The sequence below is a fragment of the Schistocerca nitens genome, chromosome 1, assembly GCF_023898315.1.
Source record: "Schistocerca nitens isolate TAMUIC-IGC-003100 chromosome 1, iqSchNite1.1, whole genome shotgun sequence".
In the NCBI taxonomy this organism is placed as follows: domain Eukaryota; kingdom Metazoa; phylum Arthropoda; class Insecta; order Orthoptera; family Acrididae; genus Schistocerca; species Schistocerca nitens.
Window position 1 is genome coordinate 1,162,888,385 of NC_064614.1, and position 24,613 is coordinate 1,162,912,997.

Here is a 24,613-nt window from a genome sequence, read left to right on the forward strand (position 1 = left end):
CCGGGGACGTCAGTCCCCACCTCTCAGACGAAGCGGCGACAGCCCTCTCCGGCTCCTCAGCTGGGGAGGCGACAGCCATCTCCGGCTCCTCAGCCAGGGAAGCGACAGCTCTCTCCGGCTGCACAGCCGGAGACACAACAGCCTCCTCCGGCCTCACTTGTTCGGAAGGGATCCCTTGGGGGAGTCCCTTCCAAGGACTTCTCCAGTGTCTCACAAGACACTAGTCAGTGGCTGATGCAGCCACCAGCTGCTGGTCGAGGGGCTTCACGCTCTTCCTCTGTTCCTGATAATGCATCAGGAAAGCCCTCCCAGCATGCCAACCCTCCTCCCAAAGACAAGAGAGAGAAGAGGAAGCTCTCCAAGAAGGATAAGGACCCAGTGGTTCCCGCACCAACGCTTCCTGTCAGCTCAACCTCTGAGGATGAGGTCGAGCTCTTTGCGTCCCCTGATGACCTGGATGTCGCCGTCTCCTCAGAAACGATGGCCGTAGCGACGTCCGTCACTCAGTCGGTGGCAGCATGTGACCCTGCAAAGTAATTTGCCTTTTCAGTGCCTGAATGCCCCTACAGGGCACGCTTTGTACAATCCTCCAGTGGAATTGTGGCGGTAATTTTAGCCATCTACCTGAGCTACGTCAGCTTCTAAGCATGACACCTGCTTTATGCATTGCTCTCCAGGAAACCTGGTTCCCGGCAATGCGGACCCCTGTCCTCCGTGGATACAGGGGTTATTACTGCAACCGTAGCACTTACAATTGTGTGTCAGGTGGAGCCTGCGTGTATGTCCTTACCTCTGTATATAGTGCTCCTGTGCCCCTTCAAACATCATTGGAAGCTGTGGCTGTCCGTGTAAGGACTACCCAGGACATAACCGTCTGCAGTATCTATCTCCCTCCAGGTGGTACAGTCTCCCTGACCGATATGGTTGCACTTGTCGCCCAACTTCCCACGCCTTTTCTTCTCCTTGGGGATTTTAACGCCCACAATCCCCTGTGGGGTTGATCGAAGATTACTGGCCGAGGCAGAGACGTCGAGAATCTCCCAATTCGACCTCTGCCTCTTAAACACTGGCGCTGCCACGCATTTCAGTGTGGCGCATGGCACGTTCTCGGCCATAGATTTGTCGTTGTGTAGCCCAGGGCTTGTACCATCGGTCCACTGGAGAGTCCACGAGGACTTGTGTGGTAGTGACCATTTTCCGATCTTCCTTTCACTACTACAGCGTCGCTCCCATGCACGCCCGCCTAGATGGGCATTTAGCAAGGCAAACTGGGAAACGTTCTCCTCTGCTGCCACTGTTGAATCTCTCCCCCATGGTACCATCGATGTGGCGGTTGAGACACTGACTGCAGCGATTGTTTCCGCTGCGGAACGTACCATTCCTCGTTCGATAGGGTGCCCCCGGCGAAAGTCGGTGCCTTGGTGGTCTCCAGAGGTCGCTGACGCCATTAAAGAACGTCGGCGGGCTCTTCAGCGACATAAGCGGCACCCGTCTTTGGAGACCCTCATTTTATTCAAACGTCTCCGTGCTCAGGTACGGAGGCTTATCAAACGGCGGAAACAGGAGTGCTGGGAGAGGTACGTTTCCAACATTGGTTCCCGTACTTCCCCCTCCCAGGTGTGGATGAAGATTCAGCGCATCTTTGGACTGCAGTACTCTACAGGTGTCCCAGGGCTTACCATCAACGGGGCGATATCCACCGTTGCCGATGCAATCGCCGAGCATTTCGCACAGCACTATGTTCGGGCCTCTGCGTCGGGGAATTACCCGCCTGCGTTTCGCGCACTCAAACGCCGGGAGGAAGGCAAACGGCTTTCTTTCGCTTCCCGCAACCCTGAGGCGTATAACGCCCCATTTAGTTTGTGGGAACTCCAGAGCGCCCTGGCACAGTGCCCCGATACAGCCTCTGGGCCAGATGGCGTCCACAATCAGATGATCAAACACCTGTCCCCGGACTGTCAGCGATGTGTTCTTGCCATCTTCAACCGCCTATGGGGTGATGGTGTCTTTCCGTCGCTGTGGCGAGAAAGTACCATCATTCCGGTGCTGAAGCCTGGTAAGGACCCGCTTACTGTGGATAGTTATCGGCCCATCAGCTTAACAAATACTCTGTGCAAGCTGCTGGAACGCATGGTGAGTCGACGGCTGTGTTGGCTGCTCGAGTCTCGGGGTCTTCTGGCTCCATGCCAGAGCGGCTTCCGTCAGGGCCGTTCCACCGCCGATACTTTGGTCTTCCTTGAGTCTGCAATCCGCACTGCTTTTTCCAGGCGCCAACACCTCGTCTCCGTCTTTTTCGACCTCTCCAGAGCATATGACACGACGTGGCGGCACCATATTGTCGCCACGTTGCACGGGTGGGGTCTCCGGGGCTCTCTCCCCATTTTTATTCAGAATTTTTTATCTGTTCGGACATTCCGCGTTTTAATTGGCACATCCCATAGTTCACTTCGTATCCAGGAGAACGGCGTTCCACAGGGCTCTGTATTGAGCGTGCCCCTTTTCCTTGTGGCCATTAATGGCCTTGCAGCAGCAGTAGGGTCGTCTGTCTCACCCACGTTATATGCTGACGATTTCTGCATCTTTTTCAGCTCCTCCACCATTGGTGTTGCAGAACGTCGGTTGCAGGGAGCCATTCGCAAGGCGCAGGCGTGGGCCCTAGCCCATGGGTTTCAGTTTTCTCCCGCGAAGACTTGTGTTATGCACTTTTGTCGGCGTCGCACTGTCCATCCCCACCCTGAGCTCTATCTTCAGGATGCCATGCTCAGGGTTGTTGACTCTTACCGTTTTCTGGGATTGCTGTTCGATGCCCAGCTTACTTGGCTTCCACATATTCGTGAGCTCAAGCGTCAGTGCTGGCAGCATCTGAATGCCCTCCGCTGCCTCAGCAACACAACTTGGGGTGCAGACCGTAACACGCTGCTGCAGCTCTACAAAGCCCTTGTGCTGTCCCGACTGGATTATGGGAGTGTGGCGTATGGCTCAGCGTCGCCCTCAGCGTTGCAACTGCTGGACCCCGTTCACCACTGTGGGGTTCGACAGGTGACAGGAGTATTTCGCACCAGTCCTGTTAATAGCCTACTTGCTGAGGCTGGGGTTCCTCCGCTCCACATTCGGCGTCGACAACTCTCAGCCAACTATGCTGCCCACGTCCGTTGTTCTCCCCGTCACCCTAACTACCGTCTCCTTTTCGCCGTTGCGGCAGTCCATACCCCACACCGGCGACCGCGATCAGGCCTCGCAATTGGGATCCGTGTTCGCTCACTCCTTAGTGAACTCGAGTCTTTGCCTCTTCCATCTGCTTTTCAGGTCCACCCACATACACCACCTTGGTGTCTTCGTCGGCCGCAGCTTCGGCTGGAACTTTCCCGATGGCCAAAAGATTCAGTTCCTCCTGCAGTCTTGCGCCACCAATTCCTTGCTCTCCTAGGCGCATTCCATGACTCGGAGGTTCTCTATACCGATGGCTCAATGGTTGATGGCCGTGTGGGGTACGCTTATGCTCATGCAGACTATGTAGACCAGCGCTCCTTGCCGGACGGCTGCAGTGTTTACACCGCAGAGCTAACAGCCATTTTTCGTGCCCTTGAGCATATTCGTACCAGCACTGGCGAGTCTTTTGTTATTTGCAGTGACTCTCTCAGTAGTCTGCAGGCTCTTGACCAGTGCTACCCACGCCATCCCATTGTTGTTGCCATCCAGGAGTCCGTTCATGGTCTTGAACAGCGTGGACGTTCAGTGGTGTTCATATGGACCCCGGGACACGTTGGGATAGCGGGAAACGAACACGCCGACAAGTTAGCTACCCGCAAACTGCCGTTGGAGATCGGCCTCCCGGCAACTGATCTCCGATCGGTGTTATGCCGTCGGGTCCTTTGGATGTGGGCAGACGAATGGCGCACTCTGTCTGCCCCCAACAAGTTGCGGCAGGTCAAGGAGACAACGACTGTGTGGAGTTCCTCCATGCGGGCCTCTCGCAGGGATTCTGTTGTTCTGTGTAGGCTCCGCATTGGCCACTCTTGGCTGACGCATGGTCATCTGCTGCGTCGAGAGGACCCCCCCTCATTGTCGCTGTGGTGCAAATATGACGGTGGCCCACATATTGTTGGACTGTCCTCTTTTAACCGCCATCAGGCGATCTTTTAACCTCCTGGGTGATTTAACATCTGTTTTGGGTGATGATGTCTCTATGGCAGATCGTGTTTTAAGTTTTATTCGAGCAAGTGGCTTTTATTGGTCCCTCTAATTTTATTGCGTCAACCTCTTGTGTACTGTATCTTTTACTTCGTTTTGTGTTGTAATTCGACTCCACCCTAATCTTTTAGGCGGGTGGTTTTAGCGTGTTGCAGAGTGGCTGGCTCATCCTATTATTTTCGTGATCAGCCAGCCACAGTCCTCTGCTGTGCAGTTTTAATTCCTTCTGCCTTTCTTCTCTATGTTGTTTTTGTTGCTGTGCTCCGTTTTCCATGTTTCTTTATTATTGACCTTGGGGATTTTCTTCCCCTGGGATTTTTATCTTCTGCTTCGAATGCTTATGGATGATTTCCCTGTGCTCTGTGTGTTTATGAAACAAGGGACCGATGACCTTTGTAGTTTGGTCCCTTTAATCCTCAAACCAACCAACCAACCTGTTACGGCTCTACCAGGCGTTAATCCAGACCCGTCTGGATTATGGGTGCCTGGCATATGGCTCAGCAGCCTCGTCTGCGTTGCGGGTGCTGGACCCAATTCTCCACAGCGGGATACGCCTTGCCACTGGTGCTTTCCGCACCAGCCCTGTGGAAAGCTTACTAGTGGAGGCAGGTGTCCCTCCACTGCGGTTCCGACGCCAACAATTACTGGCTGCTTATGCTGCCCATGTTTTTAGGTTGCCCGGGCATCCTAATTACCGTGTGCTGTTCCCACAGTCGGTCGTCCATCTGCCAGAGCGTCGGCCCCGGTCGGGTTGTCCGATCGCTGTGCGCGTTAAGGAGCTTCTCTCCGGGCTTGGATTTTTCCCTGTTCCACCTCCTTTCCGGGCCACTTTGCGTACACACCCATGGTGTGTACCTCGCCCTTACCTTCGGCTCGACTTGGCACAGGGCCCGAAGGACTCCGTCCCTCCAGAGGCCTTCCGCCGCCGCTTTTCTTCCATCCTGGCCACGTATCAGGGCTCTGGAATTGTTTACACTGACGGTTCGATGGTTGCTGGTCGTGTCGGTTATGCGCTCACTCTAGGGGACCAGTCCGAACAACGTTCCTTGGCGGCTGGCTGCAGCGTTTACACTGGTGAGCTGGTCGCCATCTTTCGAGCACTAGAGTATATCCGCTCCTGCTCAGGTGAGTCCTTCGTTATCTGTAGCGACTCCCTGAGCAGTTTACGAGCTCTCGACCAGTGTTTCCCTCGTTCCCGTCTAGTGATGGCAATCCAGGAGTCCCTGTCTACTCTTGACCGTTGCGGCCGCTCTGTGGTCTTTGTTTGGACCCCAGGCCATGTTGGGATCCCCGGGAATGAGAATGTTGACCGCCTGGCGAAAGCGGCCACCAGTCAAACACCTCTGGAGATTGGCCTCCTGGCGACTGATTTGCGGGCACTGTTACGCCGCAAAATTTTCGCTTTATGGGACGCTGAATGGCGCAACCTGCCCGTACCGAACAAACTTCGTTGTATCAAGGCGTCGACGACTGTGTGGCGGTCGTCCAATCGGGTCTCCCGCCAGGAGTCTGTTGCCCTCTGCCGGCTGCGCATTGGGCACACTCGGCTGACACACGGCCACTTATTGCGCCGTGAGGACCCACCTCTGTGTCGCTCCGGCTCCGTTTTATCTGTGGTGCACAATTTATTGGAGTGTCCGCATTTAGCTGTGCTCAGGCAGACGTTCGCACTGCCTGACACGCTCCCTGCCCTTTTACTAGATGACTCTGCCATGGTGGACTTAGTTTTGCGTTTTATTCGGGCAGGGGGTTTTTATAGTTTAATCTGAGTGTTTGTTTTTTAGCGTTGATTCTGGCTTTTAGCCTCTGATTTTAAACTGAGTTTTTAATGTGTTCTTGGTGGTTGGCTTTTCCTCTTTTTTTCTCTATGGTCGGCCAACCACCGTCACACTCTGTGTGTTTTACTTTGTTTTGTCTGATCTCTGTCGGAGTCTTTTTCGTCCTGTGTCGTCTGACGTCTTTCCTGCTGTTTATTTTTTCATTCTCTTTGGGCGGTTTTAAAATTTTTTGGAAAAAGGGACTGATGACCATCGCAGTCTGGTCCCTTTAATCCCACAAACCAACCAACCAACCAACCAACCTGATACCGCTCCTGGGCCAGATGGCATCCACTGTCAGATGCTGAAACACCTTTCAGTGGACTGCCAGCGGCGCCTTCTCGATCTTTACAACCGTCTTTGGGTCGAGGGGGAGTTTCCGTCGCAATGGCGGGAAGGCATTGTCCTCCCCGTTTTGAAACCTGGAAAGAACCCTCTGGAGGTGGACAGCTACCTTCCCATTAGCCTCACCAACGTTCTTTGCAAGTTGCTTGAACGGATGGTGAGCCGGCGCTTGAATTGGGTACTGGAGACTCGGGGCCTACTGGCTCCGTCTCAGGGTGGGTTCCGTAAAGGCCGCTCCGCCACCGACAATCTGGTGAGCCTGGAGTCGGCCATCCGTACTGCCTTTGCCCGCCGTCAGCACCTGGTCGCTGTCTTTTTCGACATGCGGAAGGCGTACGATACGACATGGCGTCATCACAATCTTTCTACGCTTCATGGATGGGGTCTTCGGGGTCCTCTGCCGATTTTTATCCGCAATTTTCTGTCGTGTCGTACCTTCCGCGTGCAAGTCGCGACCTCGTATAGGTCCTCCCACGTCCAGGAGAACGGTGTGCCACAGGGTTCTGTTTTAAGTGTCTGTCTGTTTTTAATAGCCATTAACGGGCTTGCTGGGGCCGTGGGAAATTCTGTCTCCGCTTCCCTGTATGCTGACGACTTTTGCCTTTACTACAGCTCTACTGGCATTGCAGCTGTTGAACGTCAGCTACAGGGCGCTATCCGTAAGGCGCAGTCTTGGGCTGTAGCGCATGGGTTTCAGTTTTCGGCAGCCAAGACCCGCGTTATGCATTTCTGCCGGCGCCGACCAGTCCATCCTGAGCCGCGGCTTTATCTTGCCGACGAACTCCTTGCTGTGGTGGAGACCCACAGGTTTTTGGGGGTGGTTTTCGATGCCCGGTTGTTTTGGCTGCCTCATATTCGGCAGCTTAAACAGGCGTGTTTGCGGCATCTCAATGCACTGCGATGTTTGAGCCACGCCCGCTGGGGCGCCGACCGCTCTACCCTGTTACGGCTCTACCAGGCGTTAGTCCAGTCCCGTCTGGATTATGGGTGCCTGGCATATGGCTCAGCATCCCCGTCTGCGTTGCAGGTGCTGGACCCAATTCTCCACAGCGGGATACGACTTGCCACTGGTGCTTTCCGCACCAGCCCTGTGGACAGCTTACTAGTGGAGGCAGGTGTACCTCCACTGCGGTTCCGACGCCAACGTTTGCTGGCCGCTTATGCTGCCCATGTTCTAAGCTCGCCTGGGCATCCTAACTATCGTCTCCTGTTCCCGCGATCGGTCGTCCGTCTGCCAGAACGTCGGCCCCGCTCTGGTTGTACAATAGCGGTCCGCGTCAAAGAGCTTCTCTCTGGGCTTCAGGTTTTCACTGTTCCACCTCCTTTCCGGGCTACTTTGCATACACCCCCATGGTGTGTTCGTCGCCCTTGCCTTCGGCTCGACTTGGCACAGTGCCCGAAGGACTCAGTCCCTCCAGAGGCCTTCCGCCGCCGCTTTTATTCCATCCTGGCCACGTATCAGGGCTCTGGCATTGTTTACACCGACGGCTCGATGGTTGCTGGTCGAGTCGGTTATGCGCTCACTCTAGGGGACCATTCCGAACAACGTTCCTTGCCGGCTGGCTGCAGTGTTTACACTGCGGAGCTGGTCGCCATCTTTCGAGCCCTAGAGTATATCCGCTCCTGCTCAGGTGAGTCCTTCGTTATCTGTAGCGATTCCCTGAGCAGTTTACGAGCTCTCGACCAGTGTTTTCCTCGTTCCCGTCTGGTGGTGGCTATCCAGGAGTCCCTGTCTACTCTTGACCGTTGCGGCCGCTCTGTGGTCTTTGTTTGGACCCCAGGCCATGTTGGGATCCCTGGGAATGAGAATGTTGACCGTCTGGCGAAAGAGGCCACAAATACATCATCTCTTGATGTTGGCCTCCCAGAGACTGATTTGCGGGCAGTCTTCCGCCGCAAAATTTTGGCGCTATGGACCGATGAATGGCGCGACCTGACGACGCGCAACAAACTTCGGACCATCAAAGGGGCTACCGGTGTGTGGCGCTCCTCCTTGCGGGTCTCTCGCAAGGTGTCTGTTGTCCTCTGCCGGCTGTGCATTGGGCACACGTGGCTGACGCACGGCCACTTATTGCGCCGTGAGGACGCGCCTCTATGTCGCTGCGGCTCCGTTTTATCTGTGGTCCATATTTTATTGGAGTGTCCGCTTTTAGCTGTGCTCAGGCAGTCGTTCGCACTGCCTGACAGGCTCTCTGCCCTTTTATCTGATGACTCTGTTATGGCTGGCTTAGTTTTACGTTTTATTCGGGCAGGGGGTTTTTATCATTTAATCTAAGTGTTTCTGTTTTATCTTGTTGTTTTGTGTTGATTCTGGCCTATGGCCTCCGGTTTTAAACTGATTTTTTTAATGTGTTTTAAGTGGTTGGCTTTTCCTTTTTTATTTCTATGGTCGGCCAACCACCGTCACACTCTGTGTGATTTTAGTTTGTTTTGTCTGGTCTTTGTCTCAGTTTCCCTTGTTCTGTGTTGTCTTTGCTCTATTCTGTTTCTCGTTTTTATTCTCTGTGGGTGTTTTTAGTCCTTGGAAAAAGGGACCGATGACCGTAGCAGTCTGGTCCCTTTAATCCCACAAACCAACCATCCAATCTTGCACGTTGCGGCCGCTCTGCGGTCTTCGTGTGGACCCCAGGCCATGTTGGGATCCCCGGCAATGAGAATGTTGACCGCCTGGCGAAAGAGGCCACTAGTAAATTGTCTCTGGGGATTGGCCTCCCAGACACTGATTTGCGGGCAGTCTTACGCCGTGAAGTTCTTTCGGTTTGGGACGCTGAATGGCGCAATCTGCCCACGCCCAACAAACTCCGTCCAATCAAGGTGACGACGACTGTGTGGCGGTCGTCCTTGCGGGTCTCCCGCAAGGAGTCTGTTGTCCTCTGCCGGCTGCGCATTGGGCACACTCGGCGTACGCACGGCCACTTATTGCGCCGTGAGGACGCGCCTCTATGTCGCTGCCGCTCCGTTTTATCAGTGGTTCATATTTTATTGGAGTGTCCGTTTTTAGCTGCGCTCAGGCAGTCGTTCGCACTGCCTGACTCGCTCCCTGCCCTTTTAACAGATGACTCGGCTGTGGCTGACTTAGTTTTACGTTTTATTCGGGCAGGGGTTTTTATTCTTTAATCTGAGTGTTTCTATTTTATCTTATTGTTTTGTGTTGATTCTGGCCTTTGGCCTCCGGTTTTAAACTGACTTTTTAATGTGTTTCAAGTGGTTGGCTTTTCCTTTTTTATTTCTCTGGTCGGCCAACCACCGTCACACTCTGTGTGCTTTTAGTTCGTTTTGTCTGGTCTTTGTCTCAGTTTCTCTTGTTCTGTGTCGTCTGTGCTCTATTCTGTTAGACGTTTTTTATTCTCTGTGGGTGTTTTTTAGTACTTGGACTAAGGGACCGATGACCATAGCAGTCTGGTCCCTTTAATCCCCCTAACCAACCAACCAATCCCATCATCACATACGGTTGGCTCTAAGATTGGTCAGCATCCACTGGCCCCCTTGATTGGGGGGGGGGGGGGCACTTCACTCCTTGTCGCTCCTGTTCCATCTACTTCAGGAGCAACACCCCCCTCCCCAACCATCGGGGACATCAGTTCCCCCTTCCCAGCTGGAGACCAGTAACACTTCTTTGGCTACTCTCGCCAGGAATGGGTCCCTTGGGGACCTCCCTTCGCAAGTACCGACCAGCGGAAAGGCGGACTCCCGCAAGTGGCTGAAACAACCACCAGTCCCTGGTCGTAGAGCTTCATGGTCGTCCATCCCTGAGACTGACCCAGTGTAGCCTTCCAAGCCTGAACCACCGAAGACACAGCGCGAGAAGCAGAAAAAGAAGAAAGTCCCCAAGAACAACGACATTACGGTGGCACTCGCTTCATACGATTTTTAAGTTGTCTGATTTGTAAGTTGCTGGATTAAGTTTGCTTGATACCAGTTTCTCTAGATCTGCGAAGCTTATTTTATCATGTCCAACAGTTATAAGACAGAATCCTTTATTAACAATTGGCAGAGTTTTTTAACATTTTCAAAACGGTCTTAAAACGCAGGGTTCTTATATTTTCTTCTGAAAAATGACTTTTTCGTTTTAATTGATCAAATATACAAGTAAAACAGATTTTCCGACGGTTGGCTATGATTTTGTTTGTTGCCCTCATCGTTAAATTTTTCAAAGAGTTCTCCTTGTTGGCGTTACACTACAGACGTCTGATAAACTTTGTTTTGATATCTTAGACCTATTATTCAACTACATTCCATATATCTGGCGTATTGTTGTGATACAGTTTGGTAAAACTTATTGACATATTTGTAAATGCGATCGGACCATACATGACGCGGAAACTTTCTGGAATTAGCTTTATTAACTTTACGGTAACCATATCTATCGATTTTATACGGTTTTAGCTGCATTGCTATAAATAAAAAATCTTGCTTGCGGGCTCTTGTATTATTGTCCCTGAGCTGAAAAGGAACATTTACAGCCTGAATAAACTGTTCCCGGTACTTACGAGAAGGACAGACCATTGCCGAATGACAGGCCGTGCCTTGGTCTACCCACGGCCGGCACACGCTGCATGCATGTAGCATGGCACACCGTGGCCGGCCCTGGTCTACACTGAGTACTGAAGCAAAACGCTTTGATACAACATATTTACAATTCCAAATTCAAAAATTCTGGTTTTAATATATACCGGTACATATAAGCGTATCGAATATATAAATATTCTAACAACAATTTTTGAATTTTAAATAGTAAACTGAAGCATCTTGCTTCAGTAGTCGATGTAGGCATCGCTTTCTGTAATATGTGAAATGGCTATCTAACTGCTGTCTTAGCAAATAAAAAATTTTTCTAGAGAAGACTAAAACAAGATATTTTTGTAAATTTTGACTGTGTACATTGACACGCAGTATAGCTTTCAGCCTTTTGTAGCGCTACGATTTCCCATTGAAAGGTACAGCGTTCTATTACAAACGCACATATTTACTTCAGCATAGAAATATTTCTTGTCAAAATCTTCACGTAAATATTTTAAATTTTTTCAGTATGACGACTTTAATCATTCATAAACTGAAGAGCCAAAGGTGTAGGACCCCAGTGAGCACGCGGAAGAACGGCAATACGACGTGGCATGGACTCGACTAATGTCTGAAGTAGTGCTGGAGGGAACTGACTGCAGGGCTGCCCTTAAATCCATAAGAGTATGAGGGGGCGGAGGTCCCTTCTGAACAGCACGTTGCAAGGCATCCCAGGAATGCTAAATAGTGCTCATGTCTGGGGAGTTTGGTGGCCAGTTGACGTGTTCAAACATGCATGGACGCAGGTGATCAGATAGGATAATTATATACGTGTCATCTGTCAGAGTGACAGTGCCACTAAAGCAGAGTTGTTAAACACGGTTTTCCGAAACTCCTTCACCAAAGAAGACGAAGTAAATATTCCTGAATTCCAATCGAGAACAGCTGCCAAGATGAGAAAAATAGATGTAGATATCCGCGGAGTAACGAAGCAGCTTAAATCAGTTAATAAAGGCAAGGACTCCAGTCCAGATCGTATACCAGTCATGTTCCTCTCAGAGTATAAAGATCCGTACCTAAAGACTGGAAAATTGCTCAAGGCACACCAATACGCAAAAAGGGAACTAGGAGTAATCCGTTGAATTACAGATCTATATCACTAACGTCGATTTGCAGTTGGGTTTTGGAACATATACTGTATTCGAACATGAAGTACCTCGAAGAAAATGATTTATTGGCGCATAGTCAGCGCGGTTTCAGAAAATGTCGTTCTTGTCAAGCACAGCTAGCTCTTCATACTCATGAAGTAATAAGTGCTATCGACAAGGGATGTCAAACTTATTCCGTATTTTTAGAATTCCAGAAGGCTTCCGACACCGTTCCTAACAAGCGTCTTCTAAACAAACTGTGTACCTACAGAGTATCGCCTCATTTGTGCGACTGGATTCGAGATTTCCTGTCATAAAGGTCACAGTTCGTAGTAATAGACGGTAAGTCATCGAGTAAAACAGAAGTAATATCCGGCGTCCTCCAAGGAAGTGCTACAGCCCATCTATTGTTCCTGATCTATATTAACGTCACAGGAGACAATCTGAGTAGCCGTCTTAGATTGTTTGCAGATGATACTGTCATTTACCGTCTTGTAAAGTCATCAGATGATCTAAACGACTTGCAAAATGATTGAGATAAGATATCTGTATTCTGCGAAAAGTGGCAATTGACCCTGAATAAGGAAAAGTTTGAAGTTATTCACATGAGTACTAAAAGAAATCCGCAAAATTTCGATTATGCGATAAGTCACACAAATCTGAAGGCTATACATTCAACGAAATACTTAGGGATTACAATTACAAATGAACTAAATTGGAACGATCACATAGATAATATTGTGGGCGCAGCAAACCAAAGACTGCGATTCATTGGCAGAACAGTTAGAAGGTGTAACAAGTGTACTAAAGAGACTGCTTACACCACGCTTGTCCGCCCTATTCTGGAGTATTGCTGTGCGGTATAGGTTCCGCATCTGGTGGGACCGACGGATGACTTCGAAAAAGTACAAAGAAGGGCAGCTCGTTTTGTATTATCGTGAAATAGGGGAGATAGTGTCACAGACATGATATGTGAATTCGAGTGGCAATCATTAAAACAAAGGCGTTTTTCGTTGCGACGCGATCTTTTCATGACCCCCAGTTTTCTCCTCCAATTCGACTGCGAAAACATTCTGTTGGCACCCACCTACATAGGGAGAAATGATCATCTCTATAAAATAAGAGAAATCAGGGCTCGCACAGAAAAATTTATGTGCTCGTTTTTCCTGCGTGCCGTTCGAGAGTGGAACGCTAGAGTGACAGCTTGAAGTTGGTTCATTAAACTCTCTGCCAGGCACTTTATTGTGAAAAGCAGAGTAATCACGTAGATGTAGATGTAGATCAGGGGTCCCACATCACTACAACTGCACACGCCCCACACTATTACAGAGCCTCCTCCAGCTTGAAAAGTCTCCTGCAGACATGCAGGGGACATGGATTCATGAGGTCGTCTCCATGCCTGTACACGTCCATCAGCTCGATGCAATTTGAAACGAGACTCGTCTGACGAGGCAACTTGTTTCCAGTCATCAATAGTCCAAAATCGGTGGTGACGGGCCCAGACGAGGCGTAAGGTATTGTGTCGTGTAGTCATCAAGCGTACACGAGTGGGCCTTCAGCTCCGAAAGCCTAGTCGATGATGTTACGTTGAATGGTTCGCTTGCTTATACTTGCTGAGGACCCACCATTGAAAGCTGCAGTAATTTGCCGAGGGGTTGCACTTCTGCCAAGCTGAAAGATTCTCTTCAGTCCTGGTTGGTCCCGTTCTTGCAGGATGTCTTTACGGCCGCAGCGACACCGGAGATTTGATATTTTACCAGATTCTTTATATTCACAGTAGAGTCGTGAAATGGTCGCACTGGAAAATCCTCGTTTCATAGCTACCTCGGACATGGTGTGTACAACCGCTATTGCACCGGCTATAACACCACGTTAAAAATCACTTAAATCTTGGTAGCCTGCCATTGAAGCCATAGTAACCTATCTAACTACTGCGACAAGCACTTGTTGTCTTATATAGGCGTTGCCGACCGCAGCGCCGTCTTCTGCCTGTATACATATCCCTGTATTTGAATACAGATGCGTATACCACTTTGTTTGGCGCTTCTATGTAGTTCAAGTGTCTGAATAGCTGCTTTCTGTTCATATCAAGTTACATACCGGTTTATATGGTGATTACTAATACTTGCCTAACTTTAGCAGGAATGTACACACATAGTAAATGATGTCAGTGAAGTACCTGGAAAACGATAAAACAGTTTTCTCTACAATTAGAAAACAACGATCACGTGAAAACTGTCTGAAAGCAACTTGCGTGTGGGGAGAAATAAATTACAACTCTCTGTAGAAAATTGCGCTCTTTCTAACATGGCGCATCCATTTTTTTAAGCATGTAGTTTTAAATAGCAGGATTTCTCCAGAATTTCTGCTCCTTCTTGTTATGGTAAGAAACTAGGCCTTCACATGATGAGTTTCACATATTGTTTGGTCAGTAACATGAGCTTTTATAATGTAGCATTCCTAAAATTATTTATTAATGAATACCTAAGGAACAGGTTTTCCTATATGTCTACGGATCAATGTCGTGCCTGTTCATTAAATTAACTCAACTGGACATAGATCGCTTCTCCATTGATGGTATTTAGCTGTTGACAGTACACTAAGCCTTTTCAGCCACACGTTAATTACAGTTGATGAGCTGGAGATCGAAATTAATCTGCATTAAGTGCGTTTCATAAAAAAGAAAGAGAGCAGTGTTCTTATGCTGGGCTCACAGTGAGACGTTCGTCATGTCTATGTCTGCCTCAGGGACTGGAAGCTCCTCACTAGCACCAAGTGTTCAGAATTAGCTTTCAATCCTACTGTTTCACTACAACTAACACATTGGTATTTGTTATTAGTAGCTAATCTACCATTTCATGACATCACCAGATGAAATGAAATATAAGTTACGAAGTTTTACTTTATTCTTGATGGGATAAAGCATACACATCTATATGACCGCATTTTGGTTTCTCTCAGAGAGTGTACAAGCATTTGCAGAGAGACGATATACACTGGTTGAACGTGTTTTGCAATGAATGACTACAGGTTGATAAATGCTATCAGGCCTCTGCATGTTCTGGCTCAAGTATGTGGTCTGGCTCCGGTGACATGTGGCCGTCAGACGTCTTCAGAACGTAATAAGTTCAAGACACGGATGATAAAATTGGCTACTGTAGGAATAGCAGCTGCCTGGCTGATCTGCATTGTGGGGCCCGGCCCATACTGCACCTTCAGCGAGGAATGTCTATGGTCGCGTCCTGCACAATCACCGACGATTCAATTTATTAATTTACTGATTCCGTACCTTAGTTGGCTTGAACCGGCTGTGATGCTGACGACATGTCTAATTTCTGCAAACATGTATGTGAAAGAAATTTTTCGACTTTTGGGGCTTGTGGACGCGTTGTTTGCCCAGTATGACAAATATTATTTCCGAAATCATTACTGTAAAATGAAGGTAACAGGGACTGTATTGTTGGTTCCAATTCTAATGTTTCTCTTCGTACCCCTCATGTTCTTCATATACAACATTGACCGACAAGCTCGGGCGCCAGGCATCGTGTTTCGCCTCCAAGCATACTCCTTGGTTTGGCGATCTCAGTTCACCTGCATCTTCATCGTAATAAGAGACCGTTTGCGCACTGTGAGTGTCCGCCTTCTGAGAAGCGTGAGGCCGCGGATCCGCGGAGTAATCGACTAGGACGAGTCAGTGACGTGGCCGGGGCTGTCTGCAGCGCCTCTGGTGGAGGTCGGCGAACTGCGGCGGCCGCAGCGCGCCCGGCTGGCGCTGCACCGCTGCGGCCTGCTGTGTGGCCGCCACTTCGGACCGGCACTGCTGCTCGCTGCCGCTAGCAACTTCTTCATGACCGTCGACCTGAGCTATGGAGTGGTGATGGCGCGAGTCAACACGCTAAGCAGTCCACTCGTGGCATGGCTTTCCACTTGGCTGCTGTTCGTGCTGGGAAATCTCCTCCTTACTTGCTGGGTGTGCTCTTCTGCAGCCCATCGCGCTGTCAGAGTGGCTATGTTATTCAACAAGGTTAAGACGCTATTAAGACAGAGTGAAGCATATGACATTTTTCGGCTGGAAATGGAACCGCTACACTCTTACGCTGCAGGGTTCTTCGACATCAATTTGCCTCTCTATGTCTATTGTTAGTGCTGCTGTCAACTACATGATAGTATTTGTACAGTTTCCACAGTGAAATGTGAACTGAACCTCCAATGATACCTTAGAACTCCTAGACGTAATCTATACATCATCTCATTGTGCACCATATTAGTCACTGACTTAAATGAGGAAGTTGGCTGCCTGATGCAGTGTACATGGTGCATAACTGGGCATATGATGTTCCATCCATTATGTAAGTCATGACACTGAAGGTGTGTCTTCCCAGCCCATTGCGTGAAATTAGTGCAATAGTACAGTTCGACATGGAGCCCTATCAGAATGGCAGAAAGAGCTGGATATACTCAATGGACAAAATTCCACTCACATTCTTAAGAGAGCATAATGGATGCTTTGGAGAACTGTGGATGATATAGGATTGCTACCATTTGTTCATGTGAATCACCACCACTCACAGGATCAAATCAGTAGTGTGTGATGCATGTGGGGTTTAATGGGTATAGTTGTAGGTATTACTGGTCATATGTTTTTAGTTTGGGTAGCATCTCCATTACACATGACAAGAGAAAGCGATTAATGTTTATTCTCTCGTGGGAAGCAGGTCAGGTGTTGAAATGTGCATCAGTTGATGCAAGCCCCCAGGGGCTCAGCATTCAATTGCTGGGTACGGGCTTGGCGACCCCGGGGTTCCTGAGCTGGGGACTGGTAAGCGCCGCCAGTCCCCTGTCACCGTAACCTCTGGGCATACTTCAACGACCACCATGCGGCGCGGCGGTGGAACGTTGTGTGTCTCAGGGAATGGGGATCTTGGCTTGACCGCCCGGATCGCGAGGATGGAATAAACCTCTATAAAAAAACCCTCAATCTCAAGGTGTGCTGCGCGCCGATGAGATGCATGGCTGTTGAGGTGGAACAGTCGATAGCGGGCAACCTCTGGGGAACCTGCCGCACCTCAGTTGTATAAGGCTTACCTAGGCACGCGGGGCTCTGTCTAGGTGGACTTCTAGTTCCCTAGCTGCTCGTGGGACCGAGGTGGATCCTTCGAAATCCTCTTTTCTTCCTCCCAGCGGAAAGGGTGGGCCGCTGGAAGGTTCTAACACCCAGTCTCTTAAGAGGGCCCGTGCAGTCAGTCCCCCTGACTCCGGCGCTTCTTTGAAAAGTCCAGTCTTAGGTAACAGAATGCATTCTGGTAATCCGAATGTGTTTCTCATTGTGAAACGGAAGGAGGGTAGTTTCGAGAAGGTTTCGCCCTTCTATATACAAAAGGGATTGGAGGGAATCTGTGGCTCCTTAAAATCGGTGAAGCGCTTACGTAATGGGATCTTGCTAGTGGAAACTTCCACTTCTCAGCAAGCAACTAACCTCCAATCTGCTAAATGCCTTGGAGAGTATGCCATCGACACTGAACTGCACAGCACCTTTAACTATAGCAAAGGTGTTGTGACATGCCGGGATCTAGCTGATATTCCCAAGGAAGAACTGCAACGTGAGTGGGCTCCGGAAGGTATCGTTGATGTCCAACACATCATGAAGAGGGTTGATGGCACTCTTGTCAAATCCGACTCCTTTATTCTGACCTTCAGTAGCACAAAACTTCCTGAACATGTTAAAGCTGGCTTCCTTCGCCTTAGTGTGAGGCCTTATTTCCCGGCCCCAATGCGCTGTTTCTAATGCCAGCGTTTTGGGCATACCACCTTAGGCTGTAAAGGCGAAGCGACTTGTGGAAACTGTGGTCAGGCTGCTCATGAAGGAGTTGGTTGCTCGTCTCCGGCTAAATGTATTAATTGCTCTGGGAACCACCCTGTTTGGAGTAGGGACTGCCGCATATTTTTAGAGGAACGCAAGGTCCAGCAAATAAAAACAACCAAGCGTATCCCCTATGGTGAGGCCAAGAAGATTTATAAGTCGATGCAACCTCCCACATTTGCTACATCTTTTGCATCCCTGGTACAGAAGCCTACTCCAAAAGTCGATGCCTCAACGCAGACTGAGGTGGTGAGTGTTGACACTAATACCTGCAGCTGTCAGTGCACTTGCAACGCAGCCAGTGTTCCAGAGCCACTAGCCCCTCCTCGCACGGCAGACAAAGGTACAGTGGTGGACTTGGTCCAGCCCCTCGCGCCTCCAACAGCTGAGGTTGTCCCCAAGCCCAGTGCGCCAATTACCACTCCCACATCCGCTCCCCCAAAGTCCACGAAGCCACAGAAAGCTACTGTGCAGCAGTAACAGCGGGTCAAATCCCGTGGTAAACCATCTGACCATGCGGATGTTGTTTTACGCGAGGCTTCATCTGACTCTTCCCCAGAGTTGATGGAGTACGATGTATGTGTGGGGCAATCATCTCGTCCCACACCTGCCCCTCCACCTGCTGCGGTCTCCCCACCCCGTCGGAGAGACAGGATGAAGGTGCTACCCCCAACATAGATGGCTCCCATACTCCAGTGGAACTTGAAAGGGTTCAGGACGCATGTGGAGGAACTTCGTCTACTTTCTCAGGGTAGACCACTGTGTCTCTGTCTCCAGGAGACGTATTTCCATCCATCATACTCCCCTGAGATACGAGGCTATACACTCCACAAAAAGGACGACCTGCGTGGAGAGAGAGCTAGAGGAGGCGTAGGTATTTTCGTCAGGACGGACTACCATTCCTCGCCTCTCTCACTTACGACGACTCTACAGGCCGTCACTGTGTCCGTGCACGTGCGTCATCCATTGACTGTATGCTCACTTTACTTGCCCCCACATGATGCTCTTGATGAAGCGGCCCTCACCGACCTTCTTACACAGCTCCGCCAGCCATTCATTAATTGTGGTGATTTTAATGCCCACAATGTGCTTTGGGGCTCTGCAATTACCTGCTCCAGGGGTAGAGCAATTGGGAGGCTTCTCCTGTCATCCTGTGCCTACTTGCTCAATGGGGGACAGAGTACTCTTTTCAGCACGGCGACTGGGTCGTTCTCTGCCATAGATCTCTCGCTTTGCTCTCCAGCTCTTGCCGCTAGTGCTCACTGGGAAGTGGTCGCTGACTTGCACGGCAGTGATCATTTCCCAATCTGGATTCACCTGCCAGATGGCGTGGGCCCCGAAAGGAGACCACCACGATGGGTGCTCAGTGGAGCTGACTGGACACTTTATAGCCAGTTGGCCCAATTCGAACACTGTGCAAATGTTGAGGTGTGGGTGGATCATATTACCAAAACGGTCCACCACGCCGCTGCAGCATCCATCTCACAGTCCACAGGCCACCGGAAAAGGCCACCTGTGCCTTGGTGGAGTGACGAATGCCGCTCTGCAATCAGGACCAGGCGTGCGGCCCTGCGGCGGTTCAAGTGTCGGCCGACTGCTGAGAATCTTGCAGCCTTTCGGGTGGCGAGGGCGAGATGTCGCCGCATTATTCGTGAGAGCAAGAAGAGGTCGTGGCAAAAGTTCCTGAACACCATTCATCGTTCCACCAAAAGTTCCATTGTGTGGGAGACCATTAGGAGAATTTCTGGCAGAGGAGGGAGGTGCCCCATAGCTGCTGTAATGAATAACGGCACCCTCCACACAGATCCGCGAGACATTGCCCAGACTATGGCAGCGTATTTTGCGACAGTTACTGCCACAACCAGTCAGGATCCAGGTTTCCAGCGCCATAGAGCGGTTGCTGAGAGGTGTAGTCTGAACTTCCAGCCCACCTCTCATGAAGTTTACAACTGCCCTTTTTCTATGTGGGAGCTGGATTCTGCATTGTCTGGAGCTCGTGACACTTCCCCTGGTCACGACAGGATCCATTACAGTATGCTATGGCACCTCACAATGCGCAACAAAGAAATCCTCCTCGCACTTTTTAATGCCATTTGGGCGTCGGGTCACTTTCCTGACGCGTGGCGTGAGGCAGTTTTAATCCCTCTTTTAAAACCTGGGAAAGATCGCACGAGCCCAAGTAGCTACCGTAGTATTGCCCTCACTAGTTGCATAGGGAAGACCTTGGAGCGGATGGTCAACCGCCGCCTAGTCTGGATGTTAGAATCCCGGCAACTACTTAGTCGCTTTCAGTGTGGGTTCAGGAGGTTTCGTTCCACCTTCGATAACCTTGCCCTCCTGGAGGCGCCTATACAACAAGCTTTCCTACGCCGTCATCACCTTATAGGTGTATTTTTCGACATCGAGAAGGCCTACGATACCACTTGGCGGCGTCTCATCCTGGAGCAGCTTCACGAATGGGGTTTTCGTGGTTGTCTTCCTCTTTTTATTCAGTCTTTCCTCTCGCCACGATATTTTAGATACCGAATTGGTGACGTCCTGTCTGATCGCTTTGAGCAGGAGAATGGTGTCCCTCAGGGTAGCGTTTTAAGTGTGACTCTCTTTGCCATCGCTATTAATAGCATTACGTCCATAGTGAAAAGTCCTGTCCAGTGTTCTTTGTTTGTGGATGATTTCTCTTTGTTCTGCTCTTCTTCAAGCCTTGCAACGACAACTCGTCAGTTGCAACTTACGATTAGGCGTTTGGATGACTGGGCGCTGAAGAGTGGCTTTAAGTTTTCCACCGAGAAGTCTGTATGTGTTCTTTTTAACCGTTCTCGTTCGATTTTCACCTTTCCTGAGTTGCGCTTGAGGGACACTGTTCTGTCTTTTAAAGACACGGTGAGATTTCTGGGGCTCATTTTTGACTCGAGGCTCACGTGGCTACCTCATCTTAAAGACCTGAAACGGCGGTCGCTTCAGGCTTTAAGTATTTTAAAATGTCTTAGCCACAGTACATGGGGAGCTGACAGGACTTGTCTGCTCCAGTTTTACAGGGCGTTTGTGCGATCTCGGCTCGATTATGGGTGCACGGTGTATGGGTCTGCGAGGCCTTCGTACTTAAAGATGTTGGACGTTGTGCACCATGAAGGGCTTCGGTTGGCCACTGGGGCATTCCGAACTAGCCCCATACCAAGCCTCTGTGCAGAGGCTGGTGAACCGCCACTTCATATGCGGCGACGGCTACTTACGGTCCGCCAGGCGTATAAAACTTTGTCCACACCACACACCCCTACATACCATACCGTTGCTCAGCCTCCTCTGGCACGGTTATTTCATAACCGGCAACGTGCGACGCGGCCCTATGGGATTCGCGCACAGGATTGTCTCGCTGCAATGTCTATGGCTGGTCTTCGTGTTTTACGTCGCGGTTGGAGCAGATCTCCACCTTGGCTCCTCCGGAGACCCAAACTTATTTTAGATTTGACTCTTTTTAAGAAAGATGGCACGCCAGATTTTACATTCCAGTCACTGTTTTTTAGCATTTTAGATGTGCATCACGGTTTCACTGTCGTTTACACTGATGGCTCCAAACAGGAGAATTTCCTTGGCTGTTCTGTGGTGTTCCCTGATAATGTTACCCGGATTCGCCTCCCTGCTGAATATACCGTTTTCGCAGCGGAGCTCCACGCGATCCTGAAGGCACTGGAGCAGATGAATCGTGTTCGGGGCGATCGATTTCTTCTCTGCTCCGATTCTCTTAGTGCCTTACAATCACTGCAGAACCTATACCCGACTGAGGAGATGGTCCAGCTGATACATGGCCAACAGTACTTGCTCCAACAGCGGGGTAAAGAGGTATCCTTCTGCTGGGTGCCTGGTCATGTCGGCATATGGGGCAATGAACAGGCTGATCGGGCTGCCAAGGAGGCCTGCAGAGAGCCGGATGTGGTCCAGTGTCCTATCCCCTTGCAGTCAGTCATCGCTGCACTCCACAGGAAGAGCATGGAGTTGTGGGAGGACGAATGGCTGGCGGTGACGGCCAATAAACTGCGGTCGGTAAAGTCAACCACTCGGCCGTGGCGTTCCTCCTGCCTGTTCCTCAGGCGGGAAGAGGTGGCCCTCACCCGTCTTCGGATCGGGCACTGTCCTCTGACGCATAGCTATTTATTACGGCGGGAGGATCCTCCGTTTTGTGATGCCTGTGGTGTGCACATCTCTGTCCGGCACATTTTCACAGACTGCATTTTATACCGTGATGCACGGGCAGAAGCACAAGTTGATGGGGATCTGCCTTGTGTTTTAGCAAACGATGAGACGTGTGTGTCTATGGTTTTTAAGTTTTGTGATGTGTCTGGACTCTGGCCTAAACTTTTAGGCTGGAGATTTTAGTGTATTGCAGAGTGGCTGACTCCTCCCTTTTTTTCCTTGCGGTCAGCCAGCCACATCCATCTGCTACATAGTTTTAGCTCCCTCTCTCATTTTCTTCCTGTGTTGTCCATGTTTTACTGCTGACGCCCTGCTTCATCCCACGCTTCGGTGTGGGTGAGCACATATTTTCCGATGATTGTTCCCCGTCTTTTATGTTCCGTTTTATGTAAATGTTCTGAGCTTTTTTTCTTGACACCCGTCTCACTATGACACTGCACGGGCGCTGAAGACCTTGCTGTCGTGCGCCCACAAAACCCCTCTACTACTATTTGAAGGTACGAACTACCACTACTGTCGGCAGCATACGTCCCCACCGCCGCAGCGAGCCCGTTAATTGCAATTAGAAATAGGCAAACACTGAGGACAGGTCCACGTGGTACCCTATTCTCCTGGACTCGGGAGGAACTATATAAGGCCACGACTTGCACGCGGAAGGTACGATGCGACAGAAAATTTCTGATGAAAGTCGGCAGTGGACCGCTAAGACCCCATCCATGAAGCTTAGAAAGGATGTTATGACGCCATGTCGTATCGTACGCCTTCCGCATGTCGAAAAAGACAGCGCCCAGGTGCTGACGGTGGGCAAAGGCAGTGTGGCTGGCCGACTCCAGGCTCACCAGATTGTCGGAGGCGGAGCGGTATTTACGGAACCGACCCTGAGACGGAGCCAGAAGACCCCGAGACTCCAGTACGCAATTCAAGCGCCGGTTCACCATCCGTTCGAGAAGCTTGTAAAGAAAGTTGGTGAGGCTAATGGGACGGTAGCTGTCCACTTCCAAAGGGTTCTTGCCAGGTTTCAAAACGGGGATGACAATGCCATTGCGACGAAAATTCACCCTCGACCCAAATACGGTTGTAACTGTCGAGGAGGCGTTGCTTGCAGTCCACTGAAAGTGTGTCAGCATCGGACAGTTAATGCGATCTGGCCCAGGACGGGTATGAGGGCAAGCGGTCAGGGCACCGTTAAATTCCCACTCACTGAATGGAACATTGTAGGTTTCTAGATGGTGGGTGCGAAAAGAAAGGCTCCAACGTTCCCTCTGCTCTTTAATGGTGCCGAAGGCCAATGGGTAATTCAAAGAAGCGGAACTTCGTTGGTTTGTGGGATTAAAGGGACCAGACTGCTACGGACATCGGTCCCTTTTTCCAAAAACGAAAAACACCCACCGTGAATAAAAAACGAACAACAGAAAAGATGGCAGACGACATAGGACAAGAAATACGCAATCACAGACACAGAAACAGATCAGACAAAACAAATTAAAATCAGACAATGTGACAGTGGTTGGCTGACCATAGAGAAAAAAAGGAAAAGCCAACTGTAGTGGACTGACAAGGCAGCCAGTCCACAGAGACGCGTAGCCGAAAGGGCACACGTACACATACGCCGACTGGCGCGAAGTCTGGAACAGGATACGTGATGAATGTGATAAAGAAAAGAACGTGGCTACTAGAACACTTAACTTTTATATCGTCCTTTGGTATACAGCATTCTTGATGATACAAGTGAGACTCTTTAGATTCATGAAGTAACTAATGGCGCCTTGCTAGGTCGTAGCCATGGACTAAGCTGAAGGCTATTCTGTCTCTCGGCAAATGAGAGAAAGGCTTCGTCAGTGTAGTCGCTAGCAAAGTCGTCGTACAACTGGGGCGAGTGCTCGTACGTCTCTCTAGACCTGCCGTGTGGTGGCGCTCGGTCTACGATCACACAGTGGCGACACGCGTGTCCGACATGTACTAATGGACCGCGGCCGATTTAAGCTACCACCTAGCAAGTGTGGTGTCTGGCGGTGACACCACACCAACCACCGAGAAATATATTACAAACTAAGTCTAAAACCGTAGGCCAAAGGCCAGAATCAACAATAAATAAAGAGAAACACTTAGAGCAAATGATAAAAGCCCCCTGCTCGAAAAGGACGCAAAACTAAACATGCCATAGCAGAGTCATCAGTTAAAAGAGCAGGGAGCGTATCAGGCAGCGCAAACGTTTGCCTGAGCACAGGTAAAAGTGAACAGTCCAACAAAATGTGGACCACTGTCAATCCTGAGCCGCAGTGACATAGAGGGGGGGTCCTCATGACGCAATAAGTGGCCGTGGGTCATCCGTGTGTGGCCAATGCGAAGTCAGCAGAGGACGACAGCCACCATGCGAGAGACTCGCAAGAAGGAGTGCCACATAGTCGTCGTCTCCTTAACGGCACGGAGTTTGTTAGGGGTGGTCAGACCGCGCCATTCAGCGTCCCAAAGCGAGATAAATTTGCGGCGTAAGACTGCCCTCAAATCAGTCTCTGGGAGGCCAACGTCCAGAGATGGTGTACTGGTGGCAACTTTTGCCAGGC